Raw genomic sequence first — 16716 nt, 5'->3', positions numbered from 1 at the left:
ATTATTTTGAGATTTTTTTCATTGGTCATCTTATCAAGAGTTTGTTTCTTTCTGTTGCTGTGTCATATCCTATCTTGTGCCTATAAAACAATTTGTCTATTTAGCTGTTGCTGACCATATGGATTAGTCCCAGTGGGCTGTGACAGATAAAGGTGCCGTGAATTATTGAGTATAAGACTTTTTTTCTGAGTATGAGGCTTTTTATAGACAAATGCTTTCATTTCTCTTGAGTCCATATTTGGGAGTAGAATGGCTGGATCATATGGTAGGTGTACATTTGGCTTTCTTAAACCAATTTGTTGTAGTAGCTGTTTTGAAGATTTCCTTGCATTTTCTGCTCAATTATGCTGCCTATTAATAAAGATCAGTTCACTTCTTTCTTTCCAAACTGTATGGCCTTTTTTTCTACCACGTGGCTTATTGAGTTGGCTGGAACCTCTACTTCCATATTAAATACACGAGGTAAGAGCTAAAATTCTTCCCTTAATTCTGAAAGTAACGAAAAAGCAACTAAGCTTTCACCATCAAGTATGCCATTTGACGCAGCCTTCTGTTGAGCCCTTCTGCAAGGTGCAGATCCCCTTCAATTCTATCTAATTCACTGGCACTTTCTCTCAGGAAAGGATCTGGACTTCGTCAAATGCTTTTTCTGTACCTATTAAGATTGCCCTCCTAAATTGTTCATCTGATACTCATCAAACTCTTTCAATACATTATTGTTAAATTGACAGAATTAAATTGAAAAAAATTAAAGAAGACATCACGCTACAATTTACAAATAATGAAACAAAGCTCAAAAGGGCCAGGAAAATTCACGGCAGAACTAAGAGTTTTGAACACAGAGCTGGATCATAGCAAAACCCTGTTCCCTGTTTTTGCCATTACAGATAGTTGACAAAGAAACGTTGAGACAGACTCTAGAGGGTAGCAAAATGACTTCTTCCCAAGCCTTTGGAATATCTCAAGACAGTCTTTTACCGGTTCTTTATTAATGCAAATGGAACTAATGAGGAAGAATTAAGAAATTACAGGTTGACTCTTTTACTGTTATAATGGATCCATAAACTGCTATTCAGGAGTTGACCCATGGGTAGTGGCCTCACAGTTCCATTCAGAACAATTATTAGGCATCTGGTGTGAGCAATATGGTGTAGCAAGAGGCACAAACTCTTCTAGGGCTTTGTGATGCGCCGATCTACTGGAGCTCCATCCATGACTAGTAATCATGCTCGTTCTCTCTTCCTTGAAACTTGCTTCTGTTAACACAGTCTAGAGCATTGTTGTTCCAATCAAAAAGTATAAATATTCCTCAAAAATCTGAAATAGAATTGCCTTATCATCCAGGAATTCAATCTCACGAGTCAACTCAGAAATGGAAAGAATTTGTCTATATATCTGAATTATTGAGATGATTATAAATTCCTATTTCCACCAAATGGTGGAAGCAACCCAAATGTCCATCCACAAATAGACATAGATAAACAAAATGTACTCTGTAAAGCACTGGAATATTATTCGACCTTAAAAAAAAAGAAATTCTGTTACATGCTGCAACATGGATGAACACTGAGGGCATTATGTCAAATGAAATGTCACAAAATGACCAATGCTGAATAATTCCAATTCTTTGAAGTATCTGAAGCAGTGAATCTCATGGAACAAGAAAGGAGATTGATACTTTCCAAGGAATTGAGGGATGCAATAATGAAGAGTTATTGTTTAATGGGTAAAAATATACAATTTTTCAAGGTGAAACGAATTCTAGGAATGGATGGTGGTGCTGGCTGAACAATGTAAATGTATTTGATACCACCGTACATGTCAAAGAAATGTAAATAGTAAAAACGTAAGTTAAAATGGTAAAATTTTGTATTTAGAACCCATCAAGAGATTCTTCTTAAGATTTCTACTCTACACATCTGCCTTTCTAGCAAACATAAGAGGGTGTTAGAATGCAAGACGTTGGTCTTATCAATCATCCGTTACCATTCAAACTTGAAGGCACAAGGGACATGCAGTGAGAGGTGGGAAGAGGAAAGTGGAGAGAATGTGGCAAAAAAGGATCAAACAAGGAGGGCTCGAGAGTGTACACACTGAGCCACATGAGGCAAAAAATATTCTTGAAGGAGTGTTGAGGGGCAGGAAACACAAAGAGGACAACTCACACTCTGCTCCTTCACCATGTACCCCTAAGAGCTCCTAATTCTGATCTTTTGTGGATAAGACTGGCGAGAAGCAGTTAAACCTCCTATATGCAAACTGAACACATCTAGGTTTGAGAGATGTGTTAATAAGATGGAATGGACACTAGTACAAATTACGTCACAGAGCAGGTCTCTTGAAAATAAATGAGAATACGATTTAGTACTCGCAATAAATAAATCTAATCAAACTAAATCACTAAATGGTATGAAACAGCATGATATAAAACAAAAAAATGGAAACCACAGAGATAATTCATGGCCTTTCTTATTCTAAAGATGCCTGTATCAAAGATATCCTCAATGAATTGTAGTGAACAAATTTATCTGAAAATCCAACAATTCACACACATTATTACTGATTTTTGAGTCAAGATTTCTAAATTTCCTTAGCCAAATCTTCTAGCTGAATCTAATTGCAAAATGGCAACATGTTTACTGTGGTTATTCTAGTCTTCGATAACAATTTCAACACAAATTTACAGGGATCTTTTGGATGCAGGATAACTCTTAACTGGAGAGGTGTTTTCTGAGAGTGAGAATTTCCCTCTAGCCCTGCGCCTGTGCTGCCACAACCTTAGCCTCATCCTGTCTGGGATGGCAAATCCCTGCCTTGGGCCCTACAGCAGGAGCAGGCATCAACAAGAGCTGTGGGGCTTGGGTACACCTCCCTCCAAGGTGCCACTCACTGTGGGCTCCCTCAGTGCACAGGAATACATTGCGGAGTCCACGAGCTCTGAAGTGTAGATGACGAGTTGGATGGATTTTCTTGTCTTCTGAAAATGCAGTGAGTAGCGACATTTGTGGCATTTTGCTGGCTGTAAGATTCTTGATGGATAAGGAACATCACCACCTCACTACTGAGCTGCTTGTACCACAATAGACTTTAACGGAGTTCACTGGTGTTATATGTGCATTCCAGGATGACAGCCCCCTTCTCCGGCACTGACTTTGCTGCTTGGGCTTCAGTTCCCGTCTGGGCAATACTAGATCTTGAAGGAAAAAGCATGGGATCAGGGGTTTCAGAATAGGTGATGTGGCACAAAACACTTCTACTTTACACATGTCCTTCTCAAGGTACCCACAAGATACTGCCCATCTCTCTTGATTTGAAGTCATACAGGTGGCACATTCGCACAGGGACCATCCTGACCAAGCCACATGGAAGCTATGACCACCTTGAGAAGCCTGGAGGCACCATGTTTGGATTCTCCCACTAGATGAAAAATGTCATCTTCTTCTGCAATTTCAGGGCTCAACAGTGTGAGGTGAGACTGCCAAGGTGAGGGGGGATTGTCTGGTACATCCTGCTTTGGTCCCAGAGCAGGAAACAGGACTTTCCTGGTATAGCAAGTTGTGTGGGTCCTGTCACACTTCTCTTTGTACCAGCTGAGAGTCTCACTACCCAAAACTCTTTTGCATTAAGCAACTTTAATAAAAACATTAAATCTGAAAATAAACTTGAGTAAGATTTATATTGAAACGAAGACTTAGGATAGATGGTTTAACTGTGATATGTTCATTCACTGCATTTGAGATAAAAGCGGTGGGTGGCACTTATGAACATATGATGGACAGGCCTCACTTTGGAAGCTCATACACTAAAATTAGAATGATACAGAGGATATTAGCATGGCCCATGTGTAAGAAGGACATGAAAATTCCTGAAGCAGTACATAATCATTTAATACTACCTGTAATGAATTCTAGAAACCACATAACATGTAAGATCATGAAAACAAGATATAAGAGTCTTGTATGCTCACACTATGTGATTTCACCCAAGGCAGAAATAGGTCACTTATGGCAAGAAGGCAAAGTGTTTAGACTATTCATTGCAGCTCTGTCAAGCTACCTCTGGTGAATGCTAGTGTTCCTCCTCACTGTCAGGGTCTGGTCACATGCCTCTCTGGGGCCGGACAGCAGAAAAATCTAATCACTCTTGGCTAAAGAGCTCAGGCTGCAGGGCTCAGACAATAGATCCTGTCTCTGAGTCCTCCTCCTCCTCACTGTTTAGTTTCCACAGCTCAGCGATTTAGAATGGCCAGAAGAGACACCAGAGCTTGGTCATTAGGTTACCAAACTCTTATATTTATTTCATTCCATTACATCAGCTGAATCACAGTAACTTTCCATGCTTTGTATGCTCAGGTCTGAGCGCTGAAGGTGACCACTCAGTCTACTTAGATTCCTTCCCTTAACCTCAAGACAGACACACACACACACACACGCACACCTACGCACACACACATTCCCACCAATGTGGGCCATGAAATCTTCCTTAATTCACAAAAATATGTGGTGCTTCTTTTCCTTGACCCTTTCTGGAGGGCACAGCAACACTGAGTGCTTCCACCCTAGGCCTGGTTTTCTTCTTTAGTATCTTTGTTCACTCCTAAGCATATACAGCTCATTTTCTAATATTGGTTACTTTACTGTCTGCTGATAACTTCTTTCATGTTTCCCTTTGTGTTTGTGAATTTCTGCCCTTTGGGATGTCTTTACTAAACTTCTTAAAGAGTATTAGAGGATTGTGAGAGGCTCAGTCATTTAAGATTTTGCATTCAGCTCAGGTCATGATCTCAGGGTCCTGGAATTGAGCCTCAATTTAAGGCTCCTTGCTCAGTGAGGAGCCTGTGTTACCCTTTCCCTCTACCTATTTGTAGACACTTGTGCCTATGCACTCTGTCTCTCAATATTTTCCAAAAATGTGAATTTTGGAAATCAAGAGATAAACAAGTATTATTATCTACCATGGAGGTTTTTTAGACTTTTTCTTTTTAAGTAATCTACACCCAACATGGGCTGAAGCATAAAACCTGAGATCCAGAGTTGCAGCTTTATCTACAGAGCCAGGCAGGCATTTCTAGTTTACTATGTTTATCCAAGTGTCTGAGAAATTTAAAATTTTCACACTACATTTTCACATCCTTTTACATTTATACAAATTTGGAAATAAAATTTATATTTTAAAGCAACTAAATAAAGGCCCAGGGCCTCTCTCTTCCTTCCTTAGGTACATGTGCTCCTCCTCCTTTCTTCCCTTCCCTTCTTTCTCCACTAAAACCTGGTTGGAGGCTGAAGCTCTCCCATCACCTTTCCCATCAAACTCCTTCAGGAAGACACTGGGCAGACGCCACTTTCTCCGGGACACTGTGTCTCTGTAAAAGTGTCATAAGGCAAAGTAATACCCACCAGGCCTCTCTGACCCACTGTGCGGCTGGACTCTCACAGCAAGAATCAGGCAGGTGCCACCTCATTGTTACTGGATTTATCTTGAAATTGCTTACACCCTGGCTGAGAAACTCTTGGCATAAAAGTATTTTAAATGTCACTAATGAACAGTTGATGTTGTGCAGTGTCACTTCCGGTCCTAAGCTCCAGCCATTTGTCTGACTTTGTATCAACCAGACACCGAGAGACAACCACAGACTGCATGAGAACCCCAGTGGATCAGTCAGAGAGGCTCAGCATCCAGGCCCTGCTCTGCTCAGAGTTTGCACCCAGCTCCCCCTGCAGTCCCTATCACTGTGTCTCTCAGGGCACAGTAGTACACAGCTGAGTCTGACAGTTGCACCGAACCCTTCTTCAAATGGAAGGACTTGGATGTTTTGTCCAAGGTGGCTTCAAAACCTTTATTGCTTCCCTTTTCCTTGTCTGTCATGGCTTTCAGGAGGAGCTTTGGACCTTCTCCCAGATACTGGACATACCAGAATAGAGTGGGAGACCATGATGTTGAGAAAGTACAGTTCATAGTCAGGAAGGCCTCTTCTGAGAGGGTCACTTGGCCTTCCGTCTGGTTCACTGAGTCTCCATCGGTTTGTCCTGGGGGAAAAAGAAAAGAGATCTGTGTCACCTTGGGCATGAAGCTCTTAGAGAAAATAATAGTTAACTTCAGTTTTGCTGACATAGTGGAAAAAAATAAATTTAATTTAAGAGACATTTTACCTACCAACCATGAAGAATAGGGCAATCACGAAGCCTGGAGAATACATCTCTGGAGTGTCACCTAAATAATGTTCATCACTCTTCAACGTGAAGAAACGTGGTGTGAGGGAAATGATCAGGGGAAGCCTTCATTTCACCCAGGGTAGTGTTTGTGGTAGGAAGCTGCACCCCCTGGTGGACAGGGACTGAATGAACTATGTTGGTCAGGGTCCTCCCAAACTCCCCAACCTTGTTTCATCCCTGACTTCTGAGGCCCATGTCAGGCTTCAGGTGGCACTTGGAACTCTGAAAAACAACAGTCTAACCTCTCAAGTCCATTTTGTTCTTCAGACACTCCCTGGTATGGAAGTTCCGTAACACATCATCCCGGGGGATTTGGTAGCTGACAGGGTAACCGTGTACTAAAGCATTTTACAACAGTACTTTATAATATTCTCATATACCCATGTTGGCCAGCCTATAATCCACCGTCTGTCAGAAAAGTGCTCAGGGTTGATTACAGAAAAAGTAATAGGAAGAAAAGAAATTGCTGATTGATTCTGTGTATTTTGGCACCATACTCCTAAACTGAGAATAGTGACTGTCGGTTTTTAAGCACTCACTAATTGTTGGTTAAGTTACACAACGTAATGAACAAATGGTCTTTACTTGAAATACAGTATTTAAGTGGTTCTAAAATAATACCAATAATAATATCTTTTGAATAAGTTTTTCTGAAGAAAATAACTGCATTCTATATCCAAATGTTTTAAAGTTCAACTATTCCTAAGTTTCAGTATCATTTAAAAGTGAAAAGTAGGAATTCTAGACACAAGAAACATCATCCATGGATGATTTTTTTAATCTGTTGCCAAATATTAATCAAATAATTTTCCCCACAAGGGAAGAAATCAGGATTACTAGGAAAAAGTTGGAGACTTACAGAACTTTCATAAAGTCCTGTAAACATTTATTCCTGGACACATTCAGAAGCTTAGCGCAGCTGTTTCCTGGAGGTGACTCCCCACACATTCAGGTCAAGAACTTTATGAGTTCAGAGCCAACATAGTGTAATGGTTTCCCAGATGCAGAGAGGAGTAAGAAATTTAGGCTTGGATCCTGTTTTAGGTCAGGTATCTCTTCGCTTCCCCTCCACCTTCCAAATATTGTCAGAAACCTGCCTCAAATCTATGCTAGAAAGGAATTTTGGACAAGCACCTACAAACTTCTATTCAGATATGCAAGGACAGAGTGAAATAGGTTGGAATCATGATGGTTGAAAATAAACAATATAGTACATACATGCAGGAAGACATCATGTATAACTTTAAAAATGTAGTTTCAGGGCAATCAAAACCCGTGGGAGAAATATTTTGCATTTGTGTCACATGAGAAGACTTGTACAAGAGTGAGGGAAGACGCTGCGTGCTAAACGTGGATATTTAATGGCTTTATTAATAGATAATTTACATAACAATAAACTGCACCAAATTGAGCGATACTATAAGATGTGGTGTGTGTATCCACCTGTGAAGCCATCACCGCATCCAGATAATGAACATATGTATCACCGCAAATTTTTCTTCTTAATCTCTTTGTCATCCTTCTCTCAACCATCAATACACCCATTTCCAGGGAACCTTTTTGTTATGAATTAGTTTGCATGTTTTATAATTTTGTATAAACGGAATCACATGCACTCTTTGGTTTGGCTTCTTCTCAGCACACTTATTTTGAGATTCTTCCATAGTCATAATTATCAAGACTTTGTTCCTTTTGTTGCAGTGTAGTATCCCATCCTATGTCTATAAAACAAGAAGTTTATTCATCTATTGATGACCATGTCAACTAGTCCCAGGGTGATGGTTAATAAAATAAAGCTGCTATGAACATTTCTGTATGTCAGAATTTATTTTACTTAAATTTAATTTGCCAACATATACTGTAACATCCAATGCTCATCCCATCAAGTGCCCTCCTCAATGCCCATCACCGAGCTACCCCATCCCCTCACCCACCTGCCCTCCTACTACTCTGTGTTCGTTTCCCTAAGTTAGGTTTGTCACCCCCTCTAATTTTCCCCACTCAGTTTCCCTTCTTTCCCTTTTAATCCTTTTCACTAATTCTTATATTCCTCATATGAGTGACACCATATGATGATTGTCCTTCTCCGATTGACTTACTTCACTCAGCATAATACACTCCAGTTCATGGAATGTCTTTCCATCTCTTTATCTCTTCCTTGATTTCTTCCATAAGTGTTCCGTACTTTTTAGAGCATAGATCCTTTACCTCTTTGATTGCGTTTATTTCTAGTTATCTCACAGTTTGGGGCACAATTGTAAATGGAATGGATTCCCTAATTTTTCTTTCTTCAGTCTCATTATTAGTGTATAAAAATGCAACCAATTTCTGTGCATTAATTTTAATCCTGCAACATTGCTAAATTGCCGTATGAGTTCTAGCAATCTTGGGGTGGAGTCTTTTGGATTTTCCAGATACTGTATCATGTCATCGCAAAGAAGGAGATTTTGACCTCTTCTTTGCCAATTTGAATGCCTTTCATTACTTTTCATGTGCTATGTGGTGAGAGTGGGTATCCCTGTCATGTTCCTGACCTTAGGGAAAGGGCTCTCAGTTTTTCCCCCTTGAGAGTGATATTCACTGTGGGCTTTTCATAGGTGGCTTTAACGATATTGAGATATGTCCCTTCTATCCCTACACTTTGAAGAGTTTTGTCAGGAACGGTGCTGTATTTTGCCAAATGCTTTCTCTGCATCTATTGAGAGGATCATATGGTTCTTGTCTTTTATTGATATGATTATCACATTGACTGTTTTAGGACTGGTGAACCACCCTTGCACCTCAGGGATAAATCTCATTTGGTCCTGGTGAATAATCCTCTTGATGTACTGTTCCATCCAGTTGGCTAGTATCTTGGTGAAAATTTTTGCATCAATGCTTACCAGGGATATGGGTCCGTAATTATTCTTTTTGATGGGGTCTTAGTCTAGTTCTGGAGTCAAGGTATTGCTGGTCTCATAGGACAACTTGGGAAGCATTCTTTCCATCTGTCCTTTGGAATAGCTTTAGTAGAATAAGTATTATTTCTTCTTTAAATGTTTGAAGAATTCCCCTGGAAAGCCATCTGGCCCTGGACTTTTGTGTCCTGGGAGGTTTTTGATGACTGGTTCAATTTCCTCACTGCTTTTTGGCCTGTATTCTACTTCTTCTTGTTTTACTTTTGGTAATTTGAAGATGTCTAGCAATATACTCATTTCTTCCAGATTGCCTAATTGGCTGACATATAGTAGCTTATAAAACTTTTTATAAATTGTTTGTATTTCCTTGGTATTGGTTGTGCTCTCTCTTTTTTCATTCATGATTTTTTAAGTTGAGTCTCTTCCCTTTTCTTTTTAATAAGTCTGGCTAGGGATTGATCTATCTTATTAATTCTTTCAATGAATCAGCCCCTGGTTTCTTTGATATGTCCTACAGTTCTTCTGGATTCTATTTCATTGAGTTCTGCTCAAATCTTTATTATCTCTCTTCTTCTGCTTGATTGAGGCTTTATTTGCTGATCTTTCTCCAGTTCCTTTAGGTGTAGGGTTAGCTGTATATTAGAGATTTCTCAGTTTTTTGAGGGAGGCTTGTATTGCGGTATTTCCCTCTTAGGACCGCTTTTGCTGTATCTCAAAGATTTTGAACAGTTGTATTTTCATTTTCGTTAATTTCCATGAATCTTTTAATTCTTCTCTAATTTCCTGGTTGACCCTTTCATCTTTTAGTAGGGTGCACTTTAACCTCCAAGTGTTTGACTTCCTTACAACTTTCTTCTTGTGATCGAGTTCTAGTTTCAAAGCATTAAGGTCAAAATATGCAGGGGACAATCCCAATCTTTTGATATAGGTTGAGACCTGATTTGTGACCCAGTATGTGGTCTATTCTGGAGAAAGTTCCATGTGCACTTGAGAAGAATATGTATTATATCGCATTAGGGCAGAATGTTCTGTTTGTATATGTGAAATCCAATTGGTTCTGCGAGTCACTCAAAGCCCTTGTTTCTTTGCTGATCTTCTGCTTAGAAGATCTGTCCTTTGCTGAGAGTGCCTTGTTGAAGTCTCTGACTATTAATTATTATTATTTAAGTATCTCTTTATTTTGAGTATTAATTGGTTGATATTCTTGGCTGCTCCCACATTAGGGGCATAAATATTCATAATTTTTAGTCTTCTTATTAAAGGACAGACCCTTTAATTATGATATACTATCCTTCCTCATATCTTATTACAAACTTTGGGATAAACTTTAATTTCTCTGATGTGTGGATTGCTACCCCAGCTTTTTTTTTTTTTTTTGAGGTCCATTGAATGGTAAATGGTTCTCCAACCCCCTCAATATGAAAGTGTCCTTAAGTCTAAAATGAGTCTCTTGTAGACAGCATATACATAAGCTTTTTATCCAGTCTGATACTCTGTATCTTTTGACAGGATCATTTAGCCCACTCATGTTCAGAGTAACTACTGAAAGATATGAATATCAATTTAATGTCATAGTGTTACCTATTCAGTCACTACTTGTGCACATTGTCTCTTTTTTAAGATTTTTAAAATTCATTTATTCATCAGAGGCACACACACAGAGAGAGGCACAGACACAGGCAGAGGGAGAAGCAGGCTCCATGGGGGGAGCTTGATGCGGGACTCGATTCCGGGACTCCAGGATCAAGCCCTTAGCTGAAGGCAGGTGCTAAACCACTGAGCCACCCAAGGATCCCTGTTCAGATTGTTTCTATGGGTTCCCTCTTTGCTTACAGGGTCACCCTTAATATTTCTTGCAGAGCTGCTTTGGTGATCACATATTCTTTCAGTTTCTCTTCATCCTGAAAGCTCTTTATCTCTCCTTCTATTCTGAATGACAGCCTTGCTGGAGAAAGTATTCTTGGCTGCATGTTCTTCTCATTCAGGACCCTGAATACATCATACCAGCACTTTGTGGCTTGCCTTGGCTCTGTTGAGAAGTCTGTTATTAATATGATATTCCTTGAGAGCCGTAGCCACCTGCGTGGTGTCACTAGGCCAGAAGAAACACCCAGCAGTTCCACTTATCTTAGTTCATGAAGTTTTGCCACCTACTTAAGTAATCAAAAATGGAAAATTCTGCAAAAGCAGAAGAGTGTGAAAAGCTCTCTCTCGAAGAGGCAAAAGCATCAAAAGATTTGGAAACAAAGTCTTCATTCAGTATTAATGAAAACACAACCACTCCTGGGACTCGACTTTCTGAAAAGGCTCCTGTCTGGGGACAAGCAGACACACCAAAAAAGAGAAAAATGGATTTGAAGATGATCTTATAAAGGAAAGTTGTAGTGGTGGGGAAGATACTCCAACCAAGAAAAGAAAACTTGATGCTGAAATTGTCCCAGAAAAAAGATTCTGGTGATGATGAGGGCATTTCAAGGAAAAGAAGAATGGGAACTGATGATTTTCCAAAAGATGAACCTTCTACTGGAGATGGCACACAGAAGAAGAGAAAAATAGAACTTGAGGATGTTCCTGAAAAGCAAAAAAACTTAGAAGAAGGACACAGTTCAGCAGTGGCTGCCCACTATAATGAACTACAGGAAGTTGGTTTGGAGAAGCGTAGCCAAAGTCGCATTTTTAACCTAAGAAACGTTAATAATTGGATGAAAAGTGTCCTCATTGGGGAATTTTTAGAAAAGGTATGATAGAAAAAAAAAAAAAAACGCGATAACACTGTTTTGGACCTGGGATGGGGTAAAGGTGGAGATTTGCTCAAATGGAAAAAGGGAAGAATTAACAAGATAGTTTGTACAGATATCGCTGATGTTTCAGTCAAACAGTGTCAGCAGTGGTATGAAGACATGAAAAATCGTTGTCGTGATAATGAATATATTTTCAGTGCAGAATTTGTAACTGCTGATTGTTCAAAGGAACTTTTGATTAACAAATTTCGTGATGCCGAAACATGCTTTGACATCTGTAGTTGTCAGTTTGTCTGTCATTATTCATTTGAATCCTATGACCAGGCTGACATGATGCTCAGAAATGCCTGTGAGAGACTGAGCCCTGGAGGCTATTTTATTGGTACCACTCCCAATAGCTTTGAACTGATAAGACACCTTGAAGCTTCAGAAACAGAATCATTTGGGAATGAGATATATACTGTGAAGTTTCAGAAGGAAGGAGATTATCCTTTATTTGGCTGGAAATGTGACTTCAACTTGGAAGGTGTTGTGGATGTCCCTGAATTCCTGGTCTATTTTCCATTGCTAAATGAAATGGCGAAGAAGTACAATATGAAACTAGTCTACAAAAAGACATTTCTGGAATTCTATGAGGAAAAGATTAAGCACAACGAAAATAAAATGCTGTTAAAACGAATGCAGGCCTTGGAGCCATATCCAGCAAATGAGAATTCCAAACTGCCTCTCCGAGAAGGTGGATGACTATGAACATGCAGCAGAGTACATGAAGAACGGTCAAGTAAGGTTACCTTGGGGAACCTTAAGTAAATCAGAGTGGGAAGCCACAAGCATTTACTTGGTTTTTGCATTTGAGAAGCAGCAGTGAGCACATACCCAGTAGCCCAGGATGGCTGTGTCCCGTCCTATACAGATTTGAATGATCCATCCTAGATTTGACAACTTTGTTTAATTATTCTAAATGTGCAGGATGCTGCCGGAAACTCCAGTGTATAAATTCAACATTTGCTGTCTGTGACAGATGAACTTTTGTGTGTGTATATAAGAATCAGTTGGCACCTTTGCCTTTAAAAATCTATTTTTAAGTAACGTGGTAAATTTTATGTATCTACTTGACTAAGTCATGGTAACCAGATATTTGGTCAAATGTCAGATTAGAAGTCTCTGTGAAGGTCTTTTTGTTTTTGGGTTTCTGTTTTGTTTTGGGTTGGGTATTTATGGTTTTTTGTTTTGTTTTGTTTTTTTTGAGAGACAGAGTCAAAGGGAGAAGGAAGGAAAAAAATCTCAACTAGGCGCCACACCAAGTGTAGAACCCAATATGGGGCTCCATCCCACAACTCTGAAATCATGATCTGAGCTGAAATCAACAGTTATACACTTGACTGACTGAGCAACTCAGGAGCCTCTATAAAAGTATTTTTTAGATGAGATTAATGTTAAAGTTAATAGACCGAGAAAAGCAGATTACTCTCCATGACATGAGTAGGCCTCATCTCAGGAGTTGAAGATCTTAAGAGAAATAGATCGAGGACCTGGAGGTAGAAGGAATTCTGCCACCAGACTGCTCTGGGACACAAGCTGCAATACCAACTCTTTCCGGGGTCCAGCCTACCCACCTGCCTTATGGAATTTGGACTTGCCTGTCTCCACAATCACATGAGCCAATTCCTAAAATCTCTTTCTTTCTGTGTCTGTCAATCTCTTTACAAAAACACACACACACACATGCACACGCGTGTGCGCACATGCTATTGATCTTATTTAGATTCTGTCTCTCTGGAGAACACTGAGTAATACAAAGAATACTTTCAAAAAATCAATCAATGAATGGGTGACGGGCACTGGGGGTTATTCTGTATGTTAGTAAATTGAACACCAATAAAAAATAAATTAAAAAAAATCAATGAAGAACTTTCATATTTGAAAAAAATCAGTTTTAAATGTGTATACACCTAAATAATATAGATGGTTTGTTTGTTTTATATACTTTCATGAATAAGTGTTGTGTTTCACAATAAAATGGTTAAGTATTGATGGTGAAGATAATGTAGGCCCAGAAATGGTAGATCCCTCAGGACACTCCCTTCAGGGAAGAACTAAAACACAAAATCAGTCCAGCAAACTCAGGAAGGAGAGGTTTGAGGGAAGAGAGGGGAGGAGAAAGGACGAGGGAAAGCGAGAGTGAGAGAGAGCAAGAGAGAGAGAGAGAGTCTCAGACAAGGTAACAGTCCATTCCCATCCATTCCTGTTCTGCAAAAATAGGGGCACTATATTTGAAATAAAGCCCATTTTGAACAGCAGCCTCAGGAAAGGTAAGGATAGTTACTGATGTGGGAGCAGGGCTGGCAGAGGACAAAGCACAACTAAAGCCCTGCAAACACCGCCACCCAGGGTGGGATATGTGGGATATTCTTCAGGAAGCTTCCAGTTGTCTTAATGTCAATGCCTTCCTAGAGGGAAAAGCAATCTTCATCTTGACAATGGCAAGGCCTCCAGTATCTTGTAGGTCTTCCTTAGCATATGAAAATCCTTTTGGGGGATCCCTGGGTGGCGCAGCGGTTTAGCACCTGCCTTTGGCCCAGGGCGTGATCCTGGGAGCCTGCTTCTCCCTCTGCCTGTGTCTCTGCCTCTCTCTCTCTCTGTGTGTGACTATCATAAATAAATAAATAAATAAAAATTTAAAAAAAAGAAAATCCTTTTGGAATCTCCCTATTCCTTACCTCCTCCAACTCTGCAAGTATATAATCAGCCACCCCTCACATGCCCTGGACAGTTGCTCTTCCTGCCCACAGGTCCTGCCCCCTAGCCTTAGTAAAACTACCATTTTGCACCAAAGAAGTCTCTAGAATTCCTTCTTGGTCGCCAGCTGCGGACCTCACCTATATTCCAAAACTTCATCATTACCACGATGGATTTTCATGAACTTCATCAGGAAGTATATGCAGTAATGGAAGAAAAGTCAGGAAATTTCCTGCAACACCATGATAGGGTCCAGAACACTGAGGCAGCAGCAGATTTCAAGGCAATTCAAGTAGCTGAGACTCTTCTGAACTCCAAACCCAAGTCTAATTCCTCCTCTTAAAGAGGAACACAAAGGATACAAAGTTGCACTTAAGATTTAAAGATAAAAATAATTTGAGAGAAACTAAAGAAAATGTGAGAATAAATTTTACCATTTTAGAGTGCTGTGGATTGTTATGCAGGACACATGACTCAGAATCTATTTTAAAGATTGTTAAATTTACACTATGCTATTTTAAAATTCTAGATGGCAAAAAAAATTCACGAAATGTAAAGGATAATAACAAACATTTTTAAAAGCCACATATACATGACAGTCATAATACAATTTTCTGAACATAGACAATGGGCCTTAAAAATCTGTATGTTTAAAAGACAGTAACACAGTAGGAATGGGCAGATATATATGTGGACAAATTATAGAGAAATAATGCGAACAGTATTTAAAAATGTGAAATGAAACTCCATCTCATTCATAATTAGAGAAACTATTAATAATAAGGGAAGCCCAACTGACAAGCAAAAGTCAAAAAACTCAGCAATACATAAGGTATGGGGACATAGGTTTTCTGACCAATCATCACTATTAGCAGTACATATTACTGAAACTAATCTAGAAGACTGTTTAGTTGAAAAATACAGACTAGTATGAATATGTTCCTTTCCTGAACAATATTTTTCCTAAAATGAATCATTATATTTTACTGTTTTAATTGTTTTGGCTTTCTGACTTTTTTTAAGGTTTTATTTATTTGAGAAAGCACACAGGCACAGGAGCATGAGCAAGATCATTAGTGAGATCACGAGTACAAGTAAGGGGGGGAGAGGCAGAGGGAGAAAGAGAGAAGCAGACTCTCCACTGAGCAGGGAGCCCCATGCCTGCCTCAGCCCAAGGATCCTGATGATGACCTAAGCCAAAGGCAGATGTCAACCAACTGAGCCACCTTGGATTTCCACTTTTTTTTTTAATTTAAATTCAATTTTCCAAGATGTAGTATAACACCCAGGGCTCATTTCATCACGGGCTTTACTTAATCCCAAATTACTATATCAACCCTTCTGCAAACCCTTTGTGTGTTTCCCAGAGTTATGAGTCTCTCATAGTTTGTCTTCCTCTCTAATTTTTCCCCACTCAGTTTCTCCCCCTTCCCTTATGATCCCTTTCACTATTTCCTAGAGTCCACATAGGAGCAAAACCATATGATAATTGTCTTTCTCCAATTGTCTTATTTTACTGAGCATCATATCTTCCAGTTTCATCCACGTCAAAGTTAATGGCAGGTATTCGTCCTTTCTGATAACTGAGTAGTATTCCATTGTATATCTAGACCACATCTTCTTTATCCATTCATCTGTCAAAGGACATCTTGGCTCGCTTCACAGTTTGGCCACTGTGGACATTGTAGCTGTGAATATTGGGGTACAGGCCTCCCATCTTTATCCCCAACACAGATATACTGAAAAGTTCGGCTATCTGACTTTTTGATGTGCTATTCTTCAGTTTATACTAACTATCTTCCATTCTTCTATAGAGTTTGAGAAGTGATCACTGCTTATTATACAGGCCCAGGTAAAGAACATGGGTTGTCCATTACTTATATATTTTCTCATTCAGTCCTTCTATGATCTTCCAAACATTCAACACACACACACACACACACACATGCACACACACGACACTATCTACCATAATTATTAAAATGTAATTGGTGTCACTTTTTCCTTACCCTCTCCAGAGGGTACAGCACACACTGAGGTACTTCTCTACTATGTGCTCCTTGGTTACTTCTTTATTTGGTCTGCTCAGCAAGTTTGCATTGATTCCACCATATACATACAGCTCAC

At 39.5% G+C, this 16716-nt stretch overlaps 1 non-coding gene and 1 pseudogene across 1 annotated transcript; both read left to right on the top strand.

The window, feature by feature from the left end:
* The first annotated feature begins 3778 nt into the window (after window positions 1-3778).
* LOC144321386 (U6 spliceosomal RNA) lies at window positions 3779-3885 on the top strand. The gene has a single exon (XR_013387051.1). It is a non-coding gene; the product is annotated as a U6 spliceosomal RNA (small nuclear RNA).
* Window positions 3886-11180: 7295 nt separating this feature from the next.
* Window positions 11181-12901, top strand: LOC144320009 (mRNA cap guanine-N(7) methyltransferase pseudogene; annotated as a pseudogene).
* The last annotated feature ends 3815 nt before the right edge of the window (window positions 12902-16716 follow it).

Source organism: Canis aureus, chromosome 9 (assembly GCF_053574225.1).
Source record: "Canis aureus isolate CA01 chromosome 9, VMU_Caureus_v.1.0, whole genome shotgun sequence".
Lineage (NCBI taxonomy): Eukaryota > Metazoa > Chordata > Mammalia > Carnivora > Canidae > Canis > Canis aureus.
Note: the sequence above shows the minus strand (reverse complement) of the source record. Positions and strands in the feature narration are given on the sequence as shown.